Here is an 18594-nt window from a genome sequence, read left to right as displayed (position 1 = left end):
AGCGCCGACGCACAGACCTCAGAGCAACATGGCGGCCGCGTGAGCGACAGCGGCCACAGCTGGGGCTCCGGGCGCTTCCCTAGCAACACCTTGGCTCTCAAGGGTGACTGCACTGGCTCTCGGCGGCTGGGGCTGCTGGCATGAACGGGGGCCCGCCTCTCCATACCTGCCTGGAGTGACTCGCTGTGGGTGACCGGCGACCGGCCCCTGGCGGGCGGCAGGGTGCGCACAGAGCTGGGCCTGGCTCACTGCCCCTGCCTGCAGCTCGGGTGGCTTCCTGCCTGCCCCGCTTGGTAATCGATCTGAGCGCACATCTTGGACTCCGGACGGTGTCCACCGTGGAATAGCGATTCTGGAGAAACACTGCTGCGAAGCGAGGGCTGAGGCCGCGGTGAGGCCCTGTGCAGACGTGGGCACGCTGCCGAGCCGGGACCCACCTCTTTCTGGTGATCAGCCGCTCCCGACTCTCTGGTGAGGCCGTTGCGGACAGTGTGCCCCTGCTCGAGTGGACTGTGATTGGACTAGCATTGCCGACTGCGGGAGGGAGGGGGTGCGCGCCCGAGGCGGAGTGGACCCAGGCTTATCCGCAGTGAGTACCTGGAGTGTGCAGGTGTGTGTGACTCTGCCCCCCACTTCGCTGTGTGACCTGGCAGATTGAATCCCTCGACCATATAGCTGGCCGCGACGTCCCCCCCTCAAGTGTTGCCCGCCGGATACACACTGCGGTACACGGAGGGGGCTCTGCGACATCACGCTGCAGTACTTGGGCCGAATTGCATACACATCAGTCTAACATTTATCTCTACACTGGCTTCAAGGTCAGGGCCCAACCGTCCGCTCTGATCGCTGGAACCCGCCGCTTGTGTGTGGCAGATATTACTTTACCCCCTGCTGCCAGGGTATAGGTGAATCGCACAAGCATAAATATCTAGTGGCGCACAGTAGCTCGCCCTGCTTCCCCCTGAATCTCGGTACGCAAGGTGCCTGCTGAGTACGCCGTGTAACCTGCTCGTGGGACATTACTGCATTTCTCAAGCGCTGGTGCCATCTCAGCCCTACTACCATGGGTAAAGCAAACAAGAATCAGTCACGCCTTACGTTTGAATTGCCAAGTCAGGGAAACCGCCAGACAATGCTGCTTCAGACTAGGAGCTTGACACCACTTCTGAACCACCATCCGCTCTGAAAAAAAAAAAATCTGTCCGCCAACCAGGCTAGCCTGCAGTCCATAGATGGTAAAATTGAGGCCCTCAATGGCCGCATGGACCACATCAATGCTAAACTGGACAAGCAGGTGGCTAGGATTGACGAGGCGGAACAGCGCATTTCTAATGCTGAAGACGGTCTACAGCAAGTTACCGCCAAGACCACTGACATGGAAAAGATTCTGGCAGTCATCCGGGCTACAAATGAGGACCTTGAAGCGCACTCACAGCTCAACAATGTTCGCATAATAGGTCTGCCAGAGTCCACAAATGTAGGCAGATTGGAAACATAAGTGGAGAACCCGACGCCGGGTGCCCCGCTGGGGGCCGATCATCGACTGGTTATTGAATTTCAGGGACCAAAATGCGGCGCTCTGCATATCCCGTCAGAGGTACCATTGCCTACCAAGGCCATACATTATCCTTCTACCCCGACTTTACTGCCACCGTTCGGGCAGCACGGAAGGAATTTCAGCATGTGAAAAAGCTATTGATAAATGAAAACATTCAATACGTCATGCTCTACCCAGCTTGCCTTCGGATTGGCACGGACGACAGGGCCAAGATATTCACTAATCCTAAGCAGGCCATGGACTTTGCCAAAGAGCTCCGCCGCAAGAAACGAGCTTCACCTGCTGCGTCGGACAAGGAGGACCGATACGTCTGGCAGGTGACTTCGACTCCAGTTCTGTTGGCTGCTGTTGAGTGGCCCAGTACGCTCAGGGGTGCTATGGTCACTTTTATGCCTAGCACTACGTCAGAGCACTTATATTTTGCTGGATTAGAGAATGTTATTATCGTGGTTATCTGACGTCACTGGCTGTGCCTCTGCAACTGTATTCTTATCTGTGCACCGCTTTTGGTGATACCATGTGTGTAACGCAGCTCCATTAGCATTGTTAATTATGCCACTACAGGTTTCTGGTTTTGAAGCTAGATGTTTGCTCAAGGGAGTATAAGTTTATAGATGGCGGCCATCTCCCTAATTAATCTGGGAGATAGGTGTGCCACGGCCTCCCCCAATGAGTGCATACCATATCACGTTCTGCATTTCTTTTTTTATGTTGGGGTATGTTGTGCTTCTGGGGTATGGCTTTGGCAAACTGGGACTGCTAAAGAGGGTGGGGGTTTTAATGTTCTTCAGTGGGCATTGTTTACTGTGATTGCACCAACATACTGGCTACGATGCTTACATACTATTATAACCGCACATTCTTTGATTCGCACTCCGACTCTGCTCAGTGTTGTCATCTTTGGTTATAGGCGATAGATCCACCTGCTCGACATGGAACATCCGAGGGCTAAACTCCCCTAAAAAGATCTGACAAGTGTTTGCTTATCTAGATAGACATGGAGTTCAGATTGCTCTCCTACAGGAGACGAACCTGACCAAGTCAACAGAGGCCAGGATTGCACTTAAATGGAATGGATATAAATTAGCCTCATCGTATTCGACATATGCTGGGGGGGAGAGGGGGGTTCTAATCCTGGTAAAGAGCGGTATGCCATTTACACCAATCAAAACCTATTCAGATGATGATGGGCGATGTCACTGATTTCTATTGTTAATGTATATGGACCCGTGATTGACGACCCACAGGTATTCATGGAATGCTCAGTATTTTACGCACTTGGCCTGATGCAGCCATTCTCTGTGTGTGTGTGGGGGGGGGGGGGGGGGGGGGGGGTCTAAATGCACACCTGGACACCAACAGAGACAAATCAAATCCACAAGGCGCACGTACTGACAAGGTTGCTCAATGTGTACGGGATGCCATGCTGGAACTGGGTTTGGTGGATGTGTCGTGGCTACGCAATGCCGAAACAAGAGGGGATACACACGCCACACCAGCACACAATAGTTGGTCCCGCTTGGGCTATTGGCTTTTAGGTGAAATGGCAAACGAATGGGTCCCGGATGTTGCTCCTCTCCCACGCACATTAGCCGATCATAATCCATTGAGGCTGTTCCTTACTATCCTTCCCAATACGCACCGCCAATTCACCTGGCGTTTCCGCGCTGAAGCCCTGTTGGACCCTACCTATGATGACTCTTAGGACTGCGCAATACTTTGAGTTGAATGTGGGTTCAGTCAATAGTGTGGCTACCTTGTGGGAAGCCTTTAAGGTGACCCTGAGAGGGGTCTGCATTAGCACAACAGGCTTTCTGCAAGATATCAGGGGGCAACTCTCCAAGACAGAGAAGGCACTGGAAGACTTAGAAAAAGAATACACAACCACACCATGCAGCTCCACACTGGCTCCTCCTATACATGAGCTGTTCCTGGAATACAACACACTGGCTGAAACTGAAACACGTTATTTTTCACGGTGACATGTCGCCAGGGTCTATAGCGAAGGGGGTCGACCGGGCCCGTAGCTGGCTAACAGACTCAAATTCCGAGATTAACATCACCATATTACCAAAACCGTGGATGCACTGGGGAGGGAGGCGGGGTAACGTTTCACACCTCAAGATATAGCGGACCAATTCAGGGACTGCTATGCGACCATGTATACATCACGTGGAAGCATAAACAGTACTGCTCTTGACGAGTATCTCTCCGACATTGCTTGTGCCTGGCTCGCTGATGGTCACCGTGAGTATCTTAGCCAACCGATCGACGCTTCCGATATTAAGGCTGTGATACTCTCCCTGCCCAATAAAAAGGCTCCGGGGCTGGATGGCCTCACAGCCAAATTCTATAAAGCGTACATTGATCTGTTAGCGCCCTATTTCCTAGAGATGTATGCGGAGGCCCATGAGACCGGTATATTACCACCTTCCCTCTGGCAGGCCTGATTATCACACTACTTAAAGATAAGTCACCTTATATTTGTGACTCATACCGCCCTCTGTCACTGATCAATTTAGATGCGAAAACACTTGCTAACATTTTAGCTACCAAGCTCCAACCTTTAATGCCTGGTCTCATGCTGCCAGATCAATCCAGCTTTATACCGGAATGATCTATGTCCCATAACTTAAGAACCATTTTTGCCATGTTTCACGTGTTGGAGCCTGATCTTCCTGCGGTTGCAGTTATGTTGGATGCAGCCAAAGCATTCAACTCTATTAAGTGGAGATATATGTTTCACATCATACAAAGCATGGGGTTTCCGGGCGTATTTCTGGGCTGCGTGCATCTTCTGTACTCCGACCCATCGGAGCGAATGCACGTGGGGGGGGGGGGGGGTGTCTTACCTCCGAGCCATTCCGGATTGAGAGAGGTATCCGACAGGGCTGTCCTCTTTTATCACTCTTATTTGCCCTCACGCTGGAACCTTTGGAGTGTGTGATTTGGCAGTGGCATAGGGAGTCAGCACTACATTTTATGCATCACCCCGCTGGCATATCCCTCTATGCTGATGACTTAGTGCTTTTTGTTTGTGAGCCAAAAATATATTTGTCCTCCGTCCAGCGGGAATATATCCGTTTCAGTTTGTTCTCTGGTCTCACAATCAATTGGGACAAATCAGTGATAATATCCTTCACATCGATAACCGACCCCCCAACTATGGAATACCCACTGTTATGGTCAAAAGAACCGGTTAAATACCTAGGTGTGTGGGTGCATGGAGACCTAGAGATTGTTATGAGAGAGAATTATGGTAGGGCCTGTGTGGCATTAGAGCACCAAGTAGACAGGTGGACGTCACTGCCGCTGTCCCTGGCGGATCGCATCACTATTATCAAGATGATAGTCCTGCCGCGGTGTCTATATCTTTTCAGCAACATTCCTATAAAATGATCACAATTTTTTTTTTTTTTAACACTGTGAACCCTATTGCTCCGATTGATATGGGGGAGGGGGGGGCAAGCAAGCTAGAGTAGGTTGGAACATACTTACATTGGACTATGCAAAGGGAGGGTTTTGCGCGCCAGACCTCTATATCTACTATCTTTGCACTCAGGCGCAGTATGTGTACTATTGGTATCAGCCTCACACCTTTACACCGCATGTCGCTGTGGAAGGCACACCAAAGACAGAAATCAACACCATAGACGCTACAACTGCCGCTTGGCACGCCAGGAGTAGACTCGCGAATAAACTCCCAATATATGCCCCGGACCTACCACTAGCACATCATGCGTAACTCTCGGTGACACAGGAGGAGGGTCTGATGCGCTCGCTTAAAGCAGCAGTATCGACTGTATGCAGGATCTCTATCCTGACGGGACTATTATCACCGCCGAAGAGCTCCAATATATCACCAACCAATCACCACTATTTCAATTCACTGTGCATCGCCTGAAACTCACAGCCAAAACACACTACACGACGTTTCCTGCTGAACCACCCTCCCTACATTCTCTCCAGCTCTTACTGGTAGCGCTCGAGGCGCCAACTGCTTACCAAATTAAACAAGGCGGAGAGGGATGAAAAAGTGAGGGACGCGGACAGAAGCTTAGCTCACTGGAATGATAGGCTGGCTCCTCCCTTGACGTCACCGGAGTAGGAACACATTTGCACACTGACCAGCAAACTTACACCCAATGGTAATCTGAGAATCATTCATTTGAAGTACATCCACCAAATCTATCCCACACCTCTAAGCTATACAAGTTCGGTCTTCGAGACTCGAACAATTGTAAACGGTGTGGCCAACCTGATGCAGACTTTTGGCACCTGGCGTGGAGCTGTCTGATCGTCTCTAAGTACTGGGAAGAAGTGACAATCAACTTTACATCAAGATCGCCTCCATTGAAAACAAAGACGATGAACCTGGCACTCGAAAAGACTGTCCACTGGCTAACGTCCAACTTCCTCAAACTAAACTCGGAAAAAACAGAATTTCTTCTAATCCCCCCCCCCCCCCCCCCCCCCAACCACAAATAACTTCAGGAGACAAAGAAATGGACCAAGCTGATCACTGCACTGAACTGCACGCCAACTCTGGTGGACTCCACCAAATCACTTGGAATTACACTAGATAAGAACCTTAAAATGCAAACACACATCAACCTGTTAGCTAAAAATGCACGCTTTCACCTCCGCTGTCTTAGGAAAATGAAACCTTTCGAGAACCCGGACCTCAAAACTGCAGTTCAGTCCTTAGTCATCTCAAGGCTGGAGTACGGATGCACCACCCTCGCGGGGCTTCCCAAAATCTCACCCACCCCTTTAAAAGGCTGTCTCAACACCGCAGCAAGACTCCTTACATGATCTAAGAATTTGACCATATATCGTCACACATGAAAGCACTCAACTGGCTACCTTATGAAGGTCGAATCCACCTAAAAATGGCATGCATCACTCACAAAGTGCTCCACCACAATACTCACCAGTACCCATCCCAAAAATGTACCCTATCGAGAGGAACCAGACATTCTAGGAGCGTTGATAATTTACTCTTGAAACCCTCTCGTTGCAACAAGAAAAAACCTCTAACAGAGCATTTTCCGGCGCAGCACCTAGAATATGGAATTCGCTTCCTCCCTACATCAGAAAAATCTCCTCTGTTCAAAAAAGAAGCAAAATCATTCCTTATGTGTAAATTCCTTCCGTATACTATCACACAGACCATTCCAGGTCTACACCCTTAAACTTGCCTCTTCTATCCCTCCAAGGACACCCTCGCTGCTCATGACCCGTTGCTCAGAATACTCTCTCACCAGCGACCCTCCAAACTTTGTAAAATTTGCTGATGTGTGCTATATTTTGCCAATTGTTTTATTCGCACTGTGCCCCCATTGTAAAGCGCTCCGATACCATACCCTGGATCTGGTCCGCGCTATAGAAAACTCTAACAATAAAGTGGTGGAACGTATGCATGCTATATCAGGCATTCAGTTGCAATGTAAACCTCTGATTTGTTTACTAAGTTATGTGCCACAGATCAAAGGGATGTTAGGGAAATTTGTAAGAATTGCTTTATTGCTGGCTAAACAGCGAATAGCACTAAAATGGGAGAGCACTCTGGGTCCCCCGTGCTGATCACTGGATTAAAGACATGGTGTATTGCAAAGAAAATCTCGAAATCTACGCTGAAGAACTTCCATCGTCTTCCAAACCCAAAGATATTTGGGAACCATTACATCAATATCTGTTGTCGTAGGCTCAGAGTGAATCCATAAATGATCGCGAAGCGATACCCCTATGTAAAATGTGTTATATCCTGAAGATTCCTATTAGTATGTAAAATCGAGATTAATGTGCAGGAACATTGCTTGATGGTCAATCACAACCGTTAAGGAGTTTCTTTTTTCACGCTTGGTTGTACTGCCCCCCCCCCCCCCCAAAAAAACTGTCTGTGCCACCCAATTCCAATAGTGGGCCTTAACGCCTTAACGTATTCTCTGCTGGGCAGTAGACTGGTGTCGGACTCTGTCCACAGATTCCCCAGGCCTAGGGAGGAAAGCAGTGACTCAATGTTTTTTTAAACGATCAAGCTTGAGGGCTTCAAGAGCGACTGCGTAGTGGATAAGCTTGGGTGTTTGTTTTAAACGCAGCCAAAAAAGAAGGGGCGTAGCCTCGCTTTGTCCACTATAGTAGTTCTACTCATATCTAATCTTATTGGAAGAAGCGGGGTACTCTGGGGGAGAGAGCAAAGCGATCTTAGAAATTTGTTTTCAGTACGGAGAAGGCCCTCTAGATTGTCAAATCCCCAGATTTTAGCCCCATGAAGAGCTGAACCTACCACCTTCTGATCATATATCTGGAGAGGAGCTGCAATCGGTCACGTTTAAGATGCCCTGTGTTCCTTAATCAGCGCCCCTGTGTTCCTTAATCAGCGCCTCTGTGGTTTTCCCCTGCTGAAGGATTTGCTTCCAGAAATGTTGTTTCAAGGACATTTCCTCTGTGAGGGTTACACCCAAATAATCAAGTGTCCACTCTCTCCAAGGGAGTCGTCCTCAAAAGCAGTTTGCCTCTGACAATTTGTGGGGGTTCATCAGCATGAGTTGATGTTGAGGTTTTAACTTCCAGTCCTCTCATTCCACAAAGCGATCAAGAAAAAATTGGAGGCCACTGGGGGTCTTGGAAACTAATAGCGCGTTGTCCGCGAACAGTAAAGTTGTTATTTTTACACTCCCCATTGAGGGGGCATCTGCATGGACTTCCACTAGATGTTTCACCACTCCATTAATGAGAGCAAAAATAGGGTGGGGGCTAGGACGCAGCCCTGCCGTACCCCTCTGACTACTTTGATTGAATCCGACAACTGCCCTGGATCCCCCCCCCAGCGAACCCTTGCATAGTTATCCTCATGCAAGCGGATTAGAAGCACCAAGATGTCAGTTGGAAGCCCCAGATCAAGCCAGACATGCCAAAGTTTGGGCATGGGTATAAGGTTGAAGGCTGACTTTAGGTCAATAAAGGCAGTGGGGAGACTGCCCTGTTCTAATGGCAGTCTTCCAGGCCAACAAGGTGAAACAAAAGACCTGATCAAGGATGCTGATTTTCCTCCTGAATACCGTTTGGAAGGGGGATAGTATGTTGTTCTCCTCAAACCAGTCAGTGATTTTGGTGAGAAGAGCACGGGGGAAGACCTTCTGTGCACCATCAATTAGGCTGGTCGGCCTATAATTGGAGGGCAGCAAACGATCCTCCTTCTCGAAAACCGGAATAACCTCAGCTCATTTCAACGACGGGGGGTATCGGGGCCCAAGCAGCAATTCCATTCGCTAGTGTCCGGATGTAGTTGGACCAATTGGGAATGTCGGTGAGAAAGACGTCTCCAGGTACACCATCAGGACCCGCAGATTTGTTTTTAACTATAGAATTGATGCTTGGTGTTATATCAGCTGAGGTGAATAAATCGCTGTTGGACTGAATGCGGGTGTATTCTTCGATGGAGCCTTCAGTGACCGTCACTCCTGATGCCGAATATACTGCAGAAAAATTATCAAACTAGGCAGCCTGTGCAATATTATTAGTTGGTGGTCTAGGTCTGTCAACATCACCCCTAATGACCAGCAACCAGAACTGCAGTGAATTTTGCCATTGGCAGGCATTGTGAATTTGTAGCCAGCAGCTCTCTGCCCACTTCTTTTTTGCTTCTGCCTGCACCTTCTTATAGGATCTCCTAGCCAGTCATATATCTGCTACTTTATTTGCTTTAATCGCAGCTGAGAAAACTGTTCGTAGCGTCCTACATTTTTTATTGAACCAGGAAAATCGGAAATTGGCGGATGGCTTCTTACGATGAGAACTCGGCAGGCTGAAGTGGGAAGCTAGCGGAGTAAAAAAAAAGACATGTGAATGGCTGTAAATGTTGCAAGCTTGTACCGCTGCTCTAGCCTATTATGGAGTTACCAAATGCTATCCATAAATGTTTGCTTTATGACTTCTAGCTTGTTAGTATCAATAGCTATGCGTGCACATTTAAGGCACCTGTTGTCATTTGTAGGGCATACCTCCTTGGACGATAGCTTTGTACCAGAGCTGCTGAGGTTCATGGTCCAAAGAGTGGTCATGGCAAGCTCGAGAGGGTTATGGTCACTATCTATAGTCGACCCAACTACCATATCCAATACTCCAGGCCACATCAATATGTAGTCGATTCGGCTCATATTAGCAGTTCTGTTGAAGGTGTTGGCCCTCATCTTGTCAGATTTGGTGTGACCGTTGGCTGCCCAAAGCCCATACACAAGGGTTACGGCTCGGAGCTGCAAGGCAGTTTATGTCCATTTTTTAATTGGTGGTAAATCAAGGGGAGGGACATGCCACAGCTCATCTACCTGGTCGCTGTCAGTTATGTCTTCAGTGTCCAATGGTTCAAAGGTGGTATTGAAATCTCCTGCTATTATTAGAGGAGATAATGACTCTCTTTACTCAAGACAGCCTTCCAATGCTTGAAGAGTTGGTGAGCTGGAGCCCGCCTTGACACCACGAGCATAGAAATTATATATATCCGCCGCCCTGCCGTTTCTACCACTAAGGTTGGTCGCAAGAATGTTGGAACTATTGGTCTTGATCTCTCTCGTGGTACATTGTAAATCAATCTTAACCCAGATCATCAGCCCCCTGTCGGTCGGCCTGGTCTAGTGGCGTCTTAGAGTGACATATCCAAGGATAAAAACAGGTGTGGTGGCCCACGTTTCCTATAGGATACAGATATCAAATTGTTCTATATACTGTATCCAATGAGGGAGTGCCACCTTGGATTTTAGCCCTGCCACATTCCAAGTTAATATACGCAGTTTGGATATCGGTTCTTCCAAGTCAGTGCAACTGGATAATGGTCCTCTGTTGCACAGCTCATGCGAAGGTGTATACAGTTTTCTTGCAGATCTAGGCTTGCCCTTGATGGAATACCAGTAGTGGGCTGCATTGTGTCAAGAGTCTCAAGGCTAGGGGGCTGTAGCATGAGTGGCAAAAAATGAGGAGGATCCCCGGTCTTGTGGGCCTCAAAGGCTAGAGGTTCGGCCTTAACTGGGTAGCATGGAGCCATGCATACTGCATAGTCTTGGCATATCAGTCAATCGCTCGAGGCCAGGGATGAATCAGACCCCATCAAGAGGCCTTGCCTTTTGTGAACTTGGAACTGGGGTATTACAAGGGGATTATATTTCATCTGTATGTTGGTGGTTGAAGGGGAGCATGATCTTGCCTCATCTCATCTCTTAGATGCAATTCAATGGAATCCGTTAGAGAATAGCAGCTGGATTATCGTTTTGCCCAGAGAGTGTCGTCCTTGACGACAGACATGCACCTCCTAAAGTTCCGAATCCAGTGGATTGATTTATTAATCAAAGAGTTATTATCTTCGTATTTTGCATAGGACTGGACTTTGGGTACATTAATCATAAAAATGCTTTTGGAGGAGCATTGGTCTTGTTCACGCCTTAGGCTAAAATGATGTTCGATATCAGTTGAGTTAGTGTCATTATTACCCACTGGTTCCAGAGGCTTTGTGTTGTTTAGTTGTAATGGGCGACAAGTTTGAATGGACATGAGGAACTAAGTTGTTCATGGGCTTCAGGGTGGCACTGCTTCCCAGTGCGACGTCCTGATTCAATGACGATCTCAAGGTCTGTTTGGGTGCGTCTGCTCTAGATTTGTGTGTTTTTAGTGCTACGAGGGCACAGCCTGTGACAAAAAGGACTGAATATGCAAGTCATCATTTTATACTTGCAGTACACACAGTGGAAGATAAAATGGTTCTTCCTATATATAGAATTTAGTAATACCCAGACCATAAGTAATGCACATTTTTTTACAAAACTGTCCCTTCAACGCCTCATCAGGAATAGCAAACGGTATGTAAATACAATTACAATTAATGAAAGTCGGAATAGGAATTTGTAATGCGCCTGCCAAGTAAGTGACAGTTTACAGCAGCAATCTGTAATGCATTTTACTGGGTGTCTCTTATACTCATCAGTTACTTTCTTTGAAACTCTTAACATGGCTAATTCAGAAAACAAATTTACCACCTTACGATATGACTGACTCTTGCTTAAATTTTGTGGAAAAGGTTGTGTTATTTGGAAGCATGCAGAGCTCACAAACAAGAACCTTTTGTCAGGCCGCACATACTGGTTTTCTTAATTTCGCCAACACTTGATTCTCACCCATACCCGTGCATTATATGGCCCTCCACAACAGCAGAGACATTTTAAGGCATGGGCAAAGTGGGCTCTGGTCCAGGTCCCCCACCATTCTAGGGGCTCCATCATTAACCTCTCAGGGCAGGCCCAGACAGTGGCATAACACAAAACAAATGATGAGGACTCTAGCGCAATATGAAAAGGGCCCCCCAGGCATCCAATATCTCAAATATTTGAAGGCTTTGCACTGAACGGAGGCCCCCTGAGGACTGGGGTCCCCTTAAAGCTTTGTCAACCAACACAGAGGGTTGTTTGTCAGTAATGAACCCAGTTGCTTGAGGGTGTGAATGAGCTGAAAATGGATAATAAATTCAGAGTTGTTCCGAGCAGAGCCCCTAAATTATGTTTGGCCAGGGCCCCCCAAAAAATCCTTAAGATGTCCCTGCACAACAGTCTAGCCTCTCTCCTTTCTTGAAAATCAAAACCCCCAAAATGTTATGCCTAAAACACTGCTATTGTTCCAACACATTTCACCACAACTCTGAAACAAACACATGCACGCTAATAGATACACACACACGGTACTCACAACAAGACACTGGAAACATGTACTTCTTCTCGAGTATGCACTAGCATGCATACACTATTTTACACTTCTGTACTGTACAAACAACTCCACAATCTTTACTAGTGCCAATTTTTGGTCGCACTGTGTACTAGAATGCAAGTACAGCCGTTGTGCACCAAGTTCAGAATGCATGGGGTTCTTTGGTCTGGCCAGAACCCCTTGCATAAACTCAAATTCACCTTAACGCATGTGCCCGCGCATATACAGCATATGCAGTAGTATTGACAGATGTTTTTGGATCTAGCACATTATACACCAGTAACGGACTCCCAGCGCTGTAGATAATTAGCCAGCATACGCAGTGAGAGGACAAGCAAGATTTCGCTGTTAACCCGATCCCAGGTAGAATTTCCACACCTACCACTACCTTTTATACAGTCCTAAATTCACTGCTGTCTACTGTGTTGCGACGTGTACTCACACACATCTAAGTGTTTACTAAGAATGAAATCAACAGTGTTCAGTAAAAGGGCGCATTGGTGTGGAATCTGCCCAGAACTTGCTTGCTTCCCTTTTTATCCCATCCCCTACAGGTAAACTAACCAAAACATCACCAGAACTAGCTCATCTATTTTAAACCCTCTGAATAAAATGTAACTTCCTGTTGCCTTTTACAAATACTAGATTGTTCAGTCCAGTCAGAAAGGAAATATTTATTTTGCCTGTCTAGGACATCGCACATCCGCTAGAGCAACAACAGCACCACCCACATCTACTTCAAGCCATTAATTCAAAAGAAAATAAAGTGCTCAGTGACTTATTATAAATCAAAAAAATTAGTTACACTACACAGCAGCGAGTTCTGATCGCCCCAGCGAGAAATTACGCATGTAAGTTAAATATACGACTCATTTAACATTTTTACAAAATGACAGTTTGTGCCATTAAGCGTCCCTTTTCATTTTCTGCGTGTTTGTTTGTGTCCCGTGGAGAACTTGAAAAAAAATCTCCCTCAAACGGACAGCAGAAGCCAAGAAAAATCGCCATCCAAAAACAGAAATCAATTATTACCCGACTCGTCCTCCAGGCAGAGATGAGAATCCGATCTCATCTGATCTCCGCGTGCTTAGCTTATAAAATATTTTCCCAACCACGCACTCAAGGTATGTCTGCTTGCAGAAAACGAAAAGCACGAGAAACGCCATACCCACACTTCAAAAGACCACAATGGCTCTCCACCATCTCACTCTTGCAGGTGCACCAAAACAAAAGGCTTTGCAGGTGACGTAACTTCCGGCGCCACTGGAAGTGCGTAGGAATCATGGTTGTCGCCCAGCTTTCGTTTTTGTAGTCGAATTGATGCAGAAAACAAAGTCATTCTGGGCACAGGAATGCTAAATGGGAAAAGTACAACATCTGAATGTTTGATTGGTACAGTAAATTAAATGTTTATTTTGAAGCCGCTTCCAACTGTTTTTCTTGCCTACCACGCATTGCATTCTGGGACATGTTGTTTTATATGTAGATTCACTCTCAACATTAACGGGGAGAAAAATCACAAGAACAGCGCAGAGTAAAATAATTTCAGACTTGCCTAATAGTTTCTCCATCTGTCCGTAAATTTCACGGACTGTCCATACATTTCATGGACTGTCCGTTATTTGTGCCTGATGTCCGTTGTCCATTTTGATCTGATTGATAGCAGACAGCATTTGCCCGTAATTTTGACACATTTATTTTACTTTTTACTGCCTTCTTCATAATGCAGCTAGCTACGTGATGTAAGTATCAGAACTGGCTTTCAGTACAGCGTCGAAGGTTATTAAGCACCGGATGCAACAATCGGATATTTTAATAGTACACAGTAACATTGTAGGGCATTTTTGAAAAGCTGTAGCTTGTTGCCTGAGCTATTTTTTTAGTCTGGCTCTTATTATGGTTTTGCATTTTTTTAAACCATTTTCCTCTCGATAATGACTACGTTTTTTACTTACATATCAAATTTTCATTTCAATTGAGTACCTTGACGTTTCAATTATTATTGTTTGAGGTAGATCGATGGTTACATTAGTGAGGAGGATGGATAGATCAGAGGATGGATCTTGATGAATGGATGGATTGCTAGATAAATGGATGGACATCGGTGCTTGCATGGATGAATGGATGGATGGACAGATGGAGGTTCGGATGGATGGCCAGGACAGGTGAAAGGAATGAATACTCATAAAGGGAAGAATCTTTGTGGGAGGATGGAATGATGGACGAATGGGCGGATCTTAGATGTAAAGATAGATAAATATAAGAATAGATAGATGGGTGCTTGGATGATAGACAGTTCAGGGTGGATGGATGGATCCTGCTGGATGCATGGATGGGTAGATGCATGGACAATGTGTGCTTGGATACATATATGGATGGATGGGTGCTTGAATAGATGAATGTGTAAATGGATGGATTGTATTGTATTGTAACTGCATTTATATAGCGCTTACTACCCCTGACAAGACGTCAAAGCGCTTTTTAGGCGAGCACCACACTACTCCGGAACCCAAAAAGGATTAGAGGTGAATTAGTATAGTGAAATATGAAATTAATTTGAGCTGTGGACATGTTAGTCTGTTATTTGGTTTGAAAAGGATAGTGGAGGGATAGAAGATGGAAGGGTTTGTATTTATATAGCGCTTGCTACCCCTGATGAGGTGTTGAAGCTCTTTTCGGCAAGTAGCACGCTACTCCGGAACCCAAAAAGGATTAGTGGTGATTAGTATAGGGACATATAAAATTAATTTGAGCAGTGGGCATGTTAGTCTGTTATTTGGATTGAAAAGGGATAGTGGGGGGACAGAAGAGGGAAGGGTCTAGAATTTTTTGTTTTGAATTTCATAGCAGTAGGAGGAGGTTTGTGATTTGTAATGGGGAGTTGGAGAGGGAAGAGTCAGAGGGAAGGGTTTAGAAAGGCATGTTCCGGAGATCGGATTTGTAAAAGAGGTATGAGATGATGCAAGGATGGGTAGAGGAGGAAAGAGTTTAGAAAGGGTAATTTCGGGGGTCATAGTAGTGTAATGGGGTTTGGGATGAGTGAGAGAGTGGAGGTAGAGGATATATTGAGAGAGGTATAGGGTGAGAAATAGGATAGTGCATTGGAAAGAGTAGTAGAATGAGGCTTGAGATGAGTCAGAAAGTTGAAATAGGGTGCGAAATAGGGTAGTGCATTGGAGAGAGTAGTAGAATGAGGTTTGAGATGAGACAGAGTGGAGGTAGAGGATATATTGCAAGAGGTATAGGGTGAGATATAGGGTAGTGCATTGGAGATGCTGAATTAGAGGCAAAGTAATACATATAAAGATACATAAGTACATGGAAGGTATATATTATAACTTATAAGGACGGTAATATGTGTAGATTTAAGTTGTTCAAGAAAATCAGACTTTCAAGTGTTGCTGTAATTTATTTTTACATTTTCTTTTTTTGTCTGTAATTCAGTGGTGAAGCAATTGTAGATAAATATTTATGATAAAATGTTTACATACTTATGCAGTCACCTATATATATGTTAAACAGAATAATATAACTATAAGTAATGTGTACAGTTGCTAGGTAGAGCTAATGAATATCTATACATTTTAAAATATAATTATTATACACATTTATACAAAGCAATACACATATGTAGTTACACATCTATAGTCCAAATAAATGCTTATATACACAGTGATAATGCTGTTATTTATGTTTGAGTATGGTGGTTATGTGGGGAAGAGCCAAGTCATGAGTAGTCTTCTGAAGATAAGATAGTTATCTGTGGATCTTATGTTTGGGGTTAAAAAGTTCCATAGTTTGACTGCTTGAACAGAGAAGGTTGCGCCACCTATGTTTTTTTCTCTTGTATGGTGGGATTTTGAGGTGAGGTGCCAATCTGGAGTGGTCGTTCCTTCGTTGAATGGATTTGGTGATTTCATTCCTGATAAAGAGTGCTCCTGTTCTATGTATTGATTTGTGGGTGATACAGAGCAGCTTGAATGTGGATCTTCTGGCAACTGGTAACCACTGTAGGGCTTTCAAGGCAGGGGAGATGTGGGATTCTGGCTTTATATGTAAGAGTAGTCTGGCAGCAGAGCTCTGAATCAGTTGGAGTCTTTTCATAGTTGTTAAAGGTGATCCGTGGTAGAGGCTATTGGCATACTCGAGTTTTGACAGAACAGGAGAGATAGTAGCTTGGACCTTGTGGGGAAATCCCAGGTAGGGGAAGATGCATCACAGAGTTAATATAGTAACAAAGCATGATCTTGCTAGTTTGTTCACTTGGGCATTCATTGATAGGTTGGAGTCCATAGTAATTCCGAGGTGTCTTACTTCCTATGATACTTCGGGTGGTGTTCCCAGATCATCAGGCCATGCAGCAAGTGAGTCATAATTCTTTCTATTGCCGCACATGAGGATTTCCGCTTTGGAAGCATTCAATTTTATATGGCTCTAAGTCATCCATTGATCCATCGGCTCTGAGACAAATGAAAATTGGTGAGATTCCAATGTCTTTGGGGCTTTCCAGTTTAAGGAGTATTTGTGTGTCATCTGCATAGTTATAGCATGTGAGGTGAAATTGATTGTTCAGTGCTAGTAAGGACTTTATGTAAATATTGAAAAGCATGGGTGACAGGATAGAGCCTTGAGGGACCCCTGCTTTTGTGAAGTATGGTTTGGAAGAGAAAGGGGGGGCATGAATGACATTAGTTCTTTTGTGAAGACAGGATGAGAATCAGTCCAGAGTAGTTCCCCTCTTTGCCGGCTTCATAGATTCTTTTTATTAGAGTGTCATGGTAAACCATGTCACAGGCAGCTGAGAGATCCAAGAGAAATGGTGCTGCATCCCAATTCCAGTCAACCGTGTTCTTAAAATCATCCTAGATGGTAACAAGGGCAGATTCTGTGCCTCTTCCTGGAAGGAATCCTGTTTGGAAGTCTGAAAGTATGAAAATATCTTAAATAAATTGTGACATCTGGGCAAATGCTGCTCTTTCTATCAGTTTGAAGAGAAAGGTCCATTTGTAATCGGTCTGTAGTTGTCAGGGTTAAGCGGGTCCGGGTTTGTTTTCTGTAGTAATGGGCATATGTATGACTTTTTAAGTTGTTCTGGAAATATTCCCGTAGTTAAGGAATTGTTGATGATTCTTCTTACTGGTGTGGCAGCAGAGGTAGTTAGAAGAATTTTCTTGAAGGTTTATGGTGGACTCGGGCCAGAAGGAATGCCGGCAGGCCTGCTTGCTTGAACCAGGTGCTTAAATTCATCGTGTGAAATTTGTTGGAAAGAATGGAGAGGTTGGGTTAGCGTACTCTTGGATTGTTTTTTTGGTAAAGGGTTGGTGCTGGTGGTTTTTCTCTGTTTTAAATAGGAGTCCAACGAGTCTGCTTTGGTGGTGTAATGATTTCCCAGTTTGTCTGTGAAACCTTAAGTAATGGGATGAGCTCCTCCTAGGCAATTTAGTTGACGAAATTCTTTAGAATTTTATAGAATTCTTTATTTGCACATTCAGCATTTTGAATTCTGTCTGAATGGTATGTTTTATTATCCTTTTTGATAGCTGACTTGTATAATCTGTTAAGTGTCTGTAGGTGAAGTTTGTCTTGGTTGGTGTTTGTTTTGAGCCAGGTACATTGTAGTTTTCTAATTTGCTCTTTTATCTCTATATTTCTCCAAGGTGCCTGTTTTCTTTTGTTCTGTTGTGTCGTTCTTAGTGGTATTGGGATATTAAAAGCTTCCTGTAGCCACTAATATTGTTTTTGAATGGAATTTATTGTGTCTAGATCTGTACTGGGCGTTAGCTGTGTTTCTAAGTGTTCAAAGTTGAGTTTGTTCCATGGTTGATAGGTGGATGCAGGTTAGGTGGTTTTAGGCATGTTGCTTTGTGTTGTTGTATTTTAGAAAGCATGCAAATGGTGGTCTGACCATGTGACTGGAGTCATTATTGGAAAGTTAACTAGTTCTGTATTTGCAAAAATGACATCTATGATGTGTCCAGTGATGTGTGTGGGTTTGTGGACGATCAGATGTAGGTTCAGTGTACGTAGGCCAGTGATGATTGTTTTTGGATATGGCATATTGGGTTTGTCAAACCAAATGTTTAGGTCACTCAGAATGCAAAGGTAGGAGTGTAGTGTTATAAGGTTTGAACTGTGTCTAGAAGTGTGTCTGGCAATGTTGCATTGCTAGGTGGAGGTCTGTAAAGGAGCAGGAAGTTACAGGAGGAAGATAGTGTAGGGTTACATTTGTTGAAGAGGGCCTCACAACTTTGTATGGAGACGGTGTCAGCTTTAGTGATGTTTAATAT

The 18594-nt window shown here is 45.3% G+C and overlaps 1 protein-coding gene across 3 annotated transcripts in view; it reads right to left on the bottom strand.

Moving 5' to 3' along the window:
- Positions 1-13580, bottom strand: part of MINDY3 (MINDY lysine 48 deubiquitinase 3) — a 256241-nt gene extending 242661 nt beyond the window's left edge. The window contains exon 1 of one of the 3 annotated variants that reach the window (XM_085631243.1): positions 13480-13580. The gene's annotated coding sequence lies outside the window, so the exon portion shown is untranslated. Of the gene's footprint in view, positions 1-13339 lie in introns of all 3 variants that reach the window. The other 2 variants (XM_085631242.1, XM_085631241.1) reach the window with 2 other exon arrangements.
- Positions 13581-18594: the final 5014 nt, after the last annotated feature.

This window comes from Triturus cristatus, chromosome 10 (genome assembly GCF_964204655.1).
Source record: "Triturus cristatus chromosome 10, aTriCri1.1, whole genome shotgun sequence".
NCBI classification, from domain to species: Eukaryota; Metazoa; Chordata; class Amphibia; order Caudata; family Salamandridae; genus Triturus; species Triturus cristatus.
The sequence above is the reverse complement of the archived record's forward strand: the minus strand, read 5'-3'. Positions and strand labels throughout refer to the sequence as shown.